Consider the following 10,085-nt stretch of genomic DNA (forward strand, 5'->3'; position numbering starts at 1 on the left):
GCAACGCTCACTGTTCATCCAATCGATTAGCTTAGTTAGCAGCAGTGGCGAAGGAATCGCTCCATCGGGTTCAGTTAGCAGCCATCGATCGATCGCTCGGGTTCAGTAACGCGTAGCCTGCAATGTAATCACTCGTGTTCAGTTAGAGCCCAACGCCTCGCTCGGGTTCAGTTAGAGCCAACCTCTCGCACACACGCGCGTACGTATGAGAGAAACGCGCACCGCTCGGCCCCCGACCTCCCACCGTAACCGGCAACTCCCCGAAATTTTCCTCCCCCTCGCTTCTACCACGGGTTTTTCCGTCATGGACGGCCCAAAGAATGTCATGCAGCTGCGTCTCCGGCCCGCCCAGGACGAAAAGCCCATTTTCTGTCATGATTTTTTGTCATAGAAGTAGGAGCCCACCACATCTATGATGATACCGGGTTTTGTCACAATTATCGTCATAGAAGTGTCATATGTATGACAGAAAAAAATTTCGTTCGTCCCAAAATATCACGGATGTGTCTTTTTTTGTAGTGATGTCCCCCACCTCCTGTTACGATCAGCCTTAGACGCACAGTTCGGGACCCCCTACCCGAGATCCGCCGGTTTTGACACTGACGGCGCCCCCCTGCCTCGTGGCCCCCTCAGGCACCTTCTCGCGTTGATTATTCTTCCCAAATATCACAAATATTGCAAAAATATTCTCAGTCCGTTTTTATCCCGTTTGGACTCCGTTTGATATGGCTTTTCTGCGAAACATAAAACATGCAACAAACAAGAACTGGCACTGGGCACTGGATCCCAAAAATAATATAAAAAGTTGCCAAAAGTATATGAAAGTTGAATAATATTGGCATGGAAAAATCAAAAATATAGATACGATGGAGAAGTATCAGATGGTCATGCAGTAGCCATGGTTTTCAACTTGAACATTTAATAACTGCCTATGTGTTTACCTACTACTGTTTTCATTGTTTCGGTACTGCTTATGGTTTCATGTTCACCTTCGTGTTATATTTTGGTGCATCTGGTTATCATCTATCTTGCTAGTATTATTTTCATGCTTGGTAGTAGTATGTGTTGATGTTGGTGATGGTCTTCGGTGCATGACTATCATCTATTCCGAATGCCATTGTTATGCATGCTCCTTTGCATCTAGTTGGTTAAATGCTTGCATATAGTGTTGTTGTTATGTTCTTGCATGGTAGTTGTTGTTGATGCTAGTAGTTATGCCATGAGTAGTGTTATGATCGTGATGCTCGTCAGTATGCCATGCTCATCTGGATAAATGATTCACCGTTATTATGCTTAAGGCTTATGTTGCATCCATGTTTATGTTGCTATCATGCTCATGCATCATAGTTGCATCTTGTTATTTTTCATATGACTCAACTTATTGCATCAAGTTTAACCGGACTTAATTGAACTTGAACAACTGTTGGCTGAGTCATGGTGCCTATGAATCGAGCTAACAAGTGCAACCACATTTACCTTTATGGGGGGTCTTGATTCAGTCCTTTGCCGTGCCTCTCGCTGGTGCCTCCAACGAGGGAAGGTTATGAGCGGGCGCTACCTTGGCCGAGTAGGACGGCATAAGCCTTGTGTGCCCGTTGTTGTGATTGGTATACCATTGTCCCCGTTTGGGACCGTTTTGCCACGACGGTCACTACAAAAAAAGACACATCCGTGACATTTTGGGCCGAACGAATTTATTTCTGTCATACTTATGACACTTCTAGGACGATACTTGTGACAAAATCTGGTATCATCATAGATGTGGTGGGCTCCTACTTCTATGACAAAAAATCATGACAGAAAATGGGATTTTCGTCCTGGGCGGGCCGGAGACGCAGCTGCATGACATTCTTTGGGCCGTCCATGACGGAAAAAACCATGGTAGAAGCGAGGGCGAGGAAAATTTCGGGGAGTTCCCGGTTACGGTGGGAGGTCGGGGGCCGAGCAATGCGCGTTTATCTCGTACACGTACGCGCGTGTGTGCAAGGCGTTGGCTCTAACTGAACCCGAGCGAGGCGTTGGGCCCAAGCGATTGCACTGCATGCTACGGTTACTGAACCCGAGCGATCGATCGATGGCTGTTAACTGAACCCGATCGAGCGATTCCTTCGCTACTGCTGCTAACTGAAGCCGATCGATGCCGCCTCTCTGGATGAATGATACGTCTCCATCATATCTATAATTTTTGACTGTTCCATGCCGATATTATTCAACTTTCATATACTTTTGGCAACTTTTTATACTATTTTTGGGACTAACATAATGACCCAGTGCCCAGTGCCAGTTCCTGTTTGTTGCATGTTTTATGTTTCGCAGAAACCCAATATCAAATGGAATCCAAACGGGATAAAAACGGACGGAGAATTATTTTGGAATATTTGGGATTTTCCGGAGGAAGAATCAACGCGAAATGGTGCCCGAGGTGGCTAGGAGATAGGGGGCGCGCCCACCCCCCTGGGCATGCTTGGCACTCTCCTGGGCCACCCGTAAGGCGGTTGAAGCTCTTTTTTGCCACAAGAAAGCTAATTTTATGAGAAAAATCTGGGCGCAAGATTCGCCCCAATCGGAGTTACGGATCTCCGGATATAAAAGAAACGGTGAAGGAGCAGAATCTAAGAACGCAGAAACAGAGAGAGACAGGGAGATAGATCCAATCTCGGAGGGGCTCTCTCCCCTCCCACGCCATGGGAGCCAAGGTCCAGAGGGGAAACCCTTCTCCCATCTAGGGAGAAGGTCAAGGAAGAAGAAGAAGAAGAAGGGGGCGCTCCCCCCTTGCTTTCGGTGGCGCCGGAATGGTGCCGGGGGCCATCATCATCACCACGATCTTCACCAACACCTCCATCATCTTCACCAACATCTCCATCACCTTCCCCCTTCTATATTCAGCGGTCCACTCTCCCGCAACCTGCTGTACCCTCTACTTGAACATGGTGCTTTATGCTTTATATTATTATCCAATGATGTGTTGCCATCCTATGATGTCTGAGTAGATTTCCGTTGTCCTATTGGTGATTGATGAATTGCTATGATTGGTTTGAATTGCATGTTTTATTATTGGTGTTGTCCTATGGTGCCCTCTGTGTCGCGCAAGCATGAGGGATTCCCGTTGTAGGGTGTTGCAATGCGTTCATGATTCGCTTATAGTGGGTTGCGTGAGTGACTGAAACACAAACCCGAGTAAGGGGATTGTTGCGTATGGGATAAAGTGGACTTGATACTTTAATGCTATGGTTGGGTTTTACCTTAATGAATCTTTAGTAGTTGCGGATGCTTGCTAGAGTTCCAATCATAAGTGCATATGATCCAAGTAGAGAAAGTATGTTAGCTTATGCCTCTCCCACAAATAGAATTGCAATAGTGATTACCGGTCTAGTAATGTAGTCAATTGCTTAGGGACAATTTCACAACTCCTACCATCACTTTTCCACACTTGCTATATTTACTTTACTGCATCTTTATATAAACAACCCCTAGTTTATATTTACGTGCTCTTTATTATCTTGCAAACCTATCCTATCACACCTACAAAGTACTTCTCGTTTCATACTTGTTCTAGGTAAAGCGAACGTCAAGCGTGCGTAGAGTTGTATCAGTGGCCAATAGGACTTGAGAGAGTATTTGTTCTACCTTTAGCTCCTCGTTGGGTTTGACACTCTTACTTATCGAAAGAGGTTACAACTATCACGTATACTTGCGGGTTATAAAGACCTTTTTCTGGCACCGTTGTCGGGGAGTCATAGCGTGGGGTGAATATTCTCGTGTGTGCTTGTTCGCTTTATCACTAAGTAATTTTTATTTACTGTTCCTAGTTGCTCTCTATCTTTAGCTATGGATATGGAACACAAAATACCAAAAAAATTAGGTGTACTTGCTGCTCATGGAGATGGGGAACCTCCTAAAACTCTCGATGATCATTATGTGAAAAATATTATGTACTACTTTGATAATCCTAAGAAAACCCTATTCAACTTTAAAATGGGAGTAACGTTGGATCAACGTGAATACTTTAGGGATTATCGCTTGACACAAAAAGGGAAACTATTATGGGATCAAATTAATATGTTGTCTTGGTATGCCCGGGATCTATGCTTGAGATATGATATTACTTGTTGCTCTAGGATGAAGGCTCCACACCTTCCCTTTTCATGCAAATTTAATGATAATGAAACCTTAGCTTCTTATGCTAATGGTATATATGATTACTATGATGTTGAACGAATTGAAGAATTTGTTGCTTTTAAGGCTGCTTATGAAATTGAATCTTTGTTTGAAAAGTATGAAGCTTTAGATGATGATGTTTATAGGACTGAAAATTATTCTATATTGAAATATTGCTATGAAAATTATGAATACAATTACAATATTGATGCATCTATTGAGAAAGTCTCCGCTGTCCAAGAAGAGACTAATATTTTGCAGGAAGCTATGGAAGAAGAAATTGATGAAACTCCGAGCTCATTGGATGAAAAAGATGATGAGGAGAGCGAAGAACAAAAGGAGGAAGAGCGGATTGATCACCCGTGCCCACCTTCTAATGAGAGTAACTCTTCAACTCATACATTGTTTAATTCCCCTTCGTGCTTACCGAAGGATGATTGCTATGATCCCGTTGATTCTCTTGAAATATCCCTTTTTGATGATGCTTGCTATGCTTGTGGCCAAGATGCCAATATGAATTATACTTATGGAGATGAACTTACTATAGTTCCTTATGTTAAACATGAAATTGTTGCTATTGCACCCGCACATGATAGTCCTATTATCTATTTGAATTCTCCCGACTACACTATACCGGAGAAGTTTGCGCTTAGTAAGGATTATATTGATGGGTTGCATTTTACCATTGCGCATGATGATTTTGATGAATGTAATATGCATGTTCTTGCTGCTCCTACTTGCAATTATTATGAAAGAGGAACTATATCTCCACCTCTTTATGTTTCCAACATGACACAATTGCAAGAAACTGCTTATACTATGCATTGGCCTTTACTTGGTGTGCATGAATTGTTCTTTTATGACATGCCGATGCATAGGAAGAGAGTTAGACTTCGTAATTTCTTGATATATGTTACTTTGTGCTCACTACTAAATTACAAATCATTGTTAATTAAAATTGGCTTTGATATACCTTGGGATCCGGGTGGATCCATTACGTGAGCACTATATGCCTAGCTTAATGGCTTTAAAGAAAGCGCTGCCAGGGAGACAACCCGGAAGTTTTAGAGAGTCATTTATTTCTTTTTAGTGCTTTTATATAGTTTAAAAACAAAAAAAATGAAGAGGGGAACCTAAAAATGTTTCAAAAAGGGAAGTGAAAGTGAGAGAGAGAAGCATTGTTGAAGTGGGAGCTAGCCTTAAACTTTGTTCATGCTCACGGAAACTTTGTGAATCTTAATTACAGAAACTTTTCATCAAAAATAATTATCCCCTTGTACAATTCCATTGTATTATAAAAATAATGTGCCAAGGTTTGCCTTTAGGATGTTTACAATGCTTGTTGGTTTGTACGCTGCACGACAGAAACTTTGGCTGTAGTGCGCGATTTTACATTTTTAACTGGAAAGTCAAACGGTTTTGATTCTTTTTTCACTGTATTTCTGTAAAACTTTTTTATTTTTCCTAATTTTGGTAGAAGTTTTGGGGTACCAGAAGTATGGTGGATGTTCAGATTGCTACAGACTGTTCTGCTTTTGACAGATTCTGTTTTTGATGCATAGTTTGCTTGTTTTGATGAATCTATCAATTTATATCAGTGGATTAAGCCATGAAAAAGTTATATTACAGTAGACACAACGCAAAAACAAAATATGAATTGGTTTGCAACAGTACTTAGAGTGGTGATTTGCTTTCTTATACTAACGGATCTTACCGAGTTTTCTGTTGAAGTTTTGTGTGGATGAAGTGTCTAATCGAGGAGGTCTCGATATGAGGAAAAGGAAGAGAGGCAAGAGATAAATCTTGGGGATTACCAAGGCACCCCAAGTAAATATTAAATGAGAGTCAAGCATCTAAGTTTGGGGATGCCCCGGAAGGCATCCCCTCTTTCTTCAACAAGTATCGGTATGTTTTCGTATTCGTTTCGTTCATGCGATATGTGCAAGTCTTGGAGCGTATTTTGCATTTAGTTTTCATTTTTGTTTTATACACTATGCTTGTATGAGATAGTCCTTGGTTGATTCATAGAATGCTCATTGCACTTCACTTAAATCTTTTGAGTATGGCTTTATAGAATGCTTCATGTGCTTCACTTATATCATTTGAAGTTTGGATTGCCTGTTTCTCTTCACATAGAAAACCGCCATTTGTAGAATGCTCTTTTGCTTCACTTATATTTGTTAGAGCGTGGGCATATCTTTTGTAGAAAGAATTAAACTCTCTTGCTTCACTTATATCTATTTAGAGAGATGACATGAATCGGTCATTCACCTGGTTAGTCATAAAATCCTACATAAAACTTGTGGATCACTGAATATGATATGTTTGATTCCTTGCAATAGTTTTGCAAGATAAAGATGGTGATATTAGAGTCATGCTAGTGGGTGGTTGTGGATTGTAGAGACAGTTGTGCTGAGGTTTGCAAGTCCCGTAGCATACACATGTGGTAACCGTTGTGTGACAAATTTGAAGCATGGGGGGTTTCTTTGATTGTCTTCCTTTTGAGTGGCAGTCGGGGACGAGAGATGGTCTTTTCCTACCAATCTATCCCCCTAGGGGCATGCGTAGTAGTACTTTGCTTCGAGGGCTAATAAACTTTTGCCATAAGTATATAAGTTTTTTATGACTAATGTGAGTCCATGGATTATACGCACTTTTACCTTTCCATCATTGCTAGCCTCCTCGGTACCGTGCATTGCCCTTTCTCACCTCGAGAGTTGGTGCAAACTTCACCGGTGCATCCAAACCTCTGTTGGAAAATGCAGTGCCTAGGAGACGCTTAGGCACGCCTAGGCGCTAGGCAATGGCCAAACGCCTCGCCTAGGGCATAAATGGAGGTCTAGGCAGCGCAAGCAAGGAATTGCCTTCCCAAGTAAGAAATCATGCCACATACTGCACTGCTATGCCAAACGGGTTATTTTCCAATGGAAGTAGACGATAATTAACTTATTTAGATGCCCTAAAATAATATCAACACCCATATAATAATCACAAAAACACAATGAGTAAAAATTATATTACCGCCTAGGCCGCGCCTAGGGCGCTTAGGCACCGCCTAGGCACTAGGCGAAGGCCAACCGCCTCGCTTACGCCTACTGCTTTTCCCAACCTTGATCCAAACCCTGTGATATGATACGCTCTATCACACATAAACCTCCTTATATCTTCCTCAAAACAGCCACCATACCTACCTATTATGGCATTTCCATAGCTATTTCGAGATATATTGCCATGCAACTTCCATCATCATCATATACATGACTTGAGCATTCATTGTCATATTGCTTTGCATGATTGTAAGATAGCTAGCATGATGTTTTCATGGCTTGTCTGTTTTTTGATGTCATTGCTACGCTAGATCATTGCACATCCCAGTACACCACCGGAAGCATTCATATAGAGTCATATCTTTGTTCCGGTATCGAGTTGTACTATGTAGTTGTAAGTAAATAAAAGTGTGATGATCATCATTATAGAGCATTACCCCATGAAAAAAAGAAAAAAAAGAAAAAAAGGGAAAGGCCAAAGAAGCCTAAATAAAGAAGGGGACCAAAGAAGCCCACCCAAAAAAAGGAAAAAAAGAAAAAAAAAGGGGGAAATGTTACTATCCTTTTTCCACACTTGTGCTTCAAAGTAGCACCATGTTCTTCATATAGATTCTCTCCTATGTTGTCACTTTCATATACTAGTGGGAATTTTCATTATAGAACTTGGCTTGTATATTCCAACGATGGGCTTCCTCAAATGCCCTAGGTCTTCATGAGCAAGCAAGTTGGATGCACACCCACTTAGTTTCTTTTGTTGAGCTTTCATACATTTATAGCTCTTAGTGCATCCGTTGCATGGCAATCCCTACTCCTCACATTGACATCAATTCATGGGCATCTCCATAGCCCGTTGATTAGCCGCGTCGATGTGAGACTTTCTCCCTTTTTGTCTTCTCCACATAACCTCCATCATTATATTCTATTCCACCTATAGTGCTATATCCATGGCTTGCGCTCATGTATTGCGTGAGGGTTGAAAAAACTGAAGCATGTTAGAAAGTATGAACCAATTGCTCGGCTTGTCATCGGGGTTGTGCATGATGGGAGCATTTTGTGTGACGAAAATGAAGCATGGCCAAACTATATGATTTTGTAGGGATAAGCTTGCTTTGGCCTTGTTGTTTCAAAAAGATGTGATTGTTCTTGAAGTATTATTGTTTTTATGTCAAATGATAGACTATTGCTTTGAATCACTCGTGTCTTAATAATCATGCCATGATTAGACATATGATCAAGATTATGCTAGGTAGCATTCCACATCAAAAATTATCTTTTTTATCATTTACCAACTCAAGGACAAGCAGGAATTAAGCTTGGGGATGCTGATACGTCTTCGTCGTATCTATAATTTTTTATTGTTCCATGCCAATATTATTCAACTTTCATATACTTTTGGCAACTTTTTATACTATTTTTGGGACTAACATATTGATCCAGTGCCGAGTGCCAGTTCCTGTTTGTTGCATGTTTTATGTTTCGCAGAAACCCAATATCAAACGGAATCCAAACGGGATAAAAACGGACAGAGAATTATTTTGGAATATTTGGGATTTTCCGGAGGAAGAATCAACGCGAAACGGTGCCCAAGGTGACCAGGAGATAGGGGGACACGCCCACTCCCCTGGGCGCGCCTAGCACTCTCCTGGGCCACCCGTAATGCAGTTGACACTCTTCTTTTGCGCAAGGAAGCTAATTTTACGAGAAAAATCTAGGCGAAAGATTCACCCCAATCGGAGTTACGGATCTCCGGATAAAAAAGAAACGGTGAAGGGGCAGAATTTGAGAACGCAGAAACAGAGAGAGACAGAGAGATAGATCCAATCTTGGAGGGGCTCTCGCTCCTCCCACGCCATGGGAGCCAAGGACCAGAGGGGAAACCCTTCTCCCATCTAGGGAGAAGGTCAAGGAAGAAGAAGAAGGGGGGCTCTCTCCCCCTTGCTTCCGGTGGCGCCGGAACGCTGCCGGGGGCCATCATCATCACCGCGATCTTCACCAACACCTCCATCATCTTCACCAACATCTCCATCACCTTCCCCCTTCTATATTCAGCGGTCCACCCTCCCACAACCTGCTGTACCCTCTACTTGAACATGGTGCTTTATGCTTCATATTATTATCCAATGATGTGTTGCCATCCTATGATGTCTGAGTAGATTTCCGTTGTCGTATCGGTGATTGATGAATTGCTATGATTGGTTTGAGTTGCATGTTTTATTATTGGTGCTGTCCTATGGTGTCCTCCGTGTTGCGCAAGCGTGAGGGATTCCCGCTGTAGGGTGTTGCAATGCGTTCATGATTCACTTATAGTGGGTTGTGTGAGTGACTGAAACACAAACCCGAGTAAGGGGATTGTTGCGTATGGGATAAAGGGGACTTGATACTTTAATGCTATGGTTGGGTTTTAATGAATCTTTAGTAGTTGCAGATGCTTGCTAGAGTTCCAATCATAAGTGCATATGATCCAAGTAGATAAAGTATGTTAGCTTATGCCTCTCCCACAAATAGAATTGCAATAGTGATTACCGGTCTAGTAATGTAGTCAATTGCCTAGGGACAATTTCACAACTCCTACCAGCACTTCTCCACACTCGCTATATTTAATTTATTGCATCTTTATCTAAACATCCCCTAGTTTATATTTATGTGCTCTTTATTATCTTGCAAACCTATCCTATCACACCTACAAAGTACTTCTAGTTTCATACTTGTTCTAGGTAAAGCGAACGTCAAGCGTGTGTAGAGTCGTATCAGTGGCCAATAGGACTTGAGAGAGTATTTGTTCTACCTTTAGCTCCTCATTGGGTTCGACACTCTTACTTATTGAAAGAGGCTACAACTATCCCATATACTTGCGGGTTGTCAATGAATGGTGAGCATTGC

Source organism: Triticum dicoccoides, chromosome 2B, assembly GCF_002162155.2.
Source record: "Triticum dicoccoides isolate Atlit2015 ecotype Zavitan chromosome 2B, WEW_v2.0, whole genome shotgun sequence".
NCBI classification, from domain to species: Eukaryota; Viridiplantae; Streptophyta; class Magnoliopsida; order Poales; family Poaceae; genus Triticum; species Triticum dicoccoides.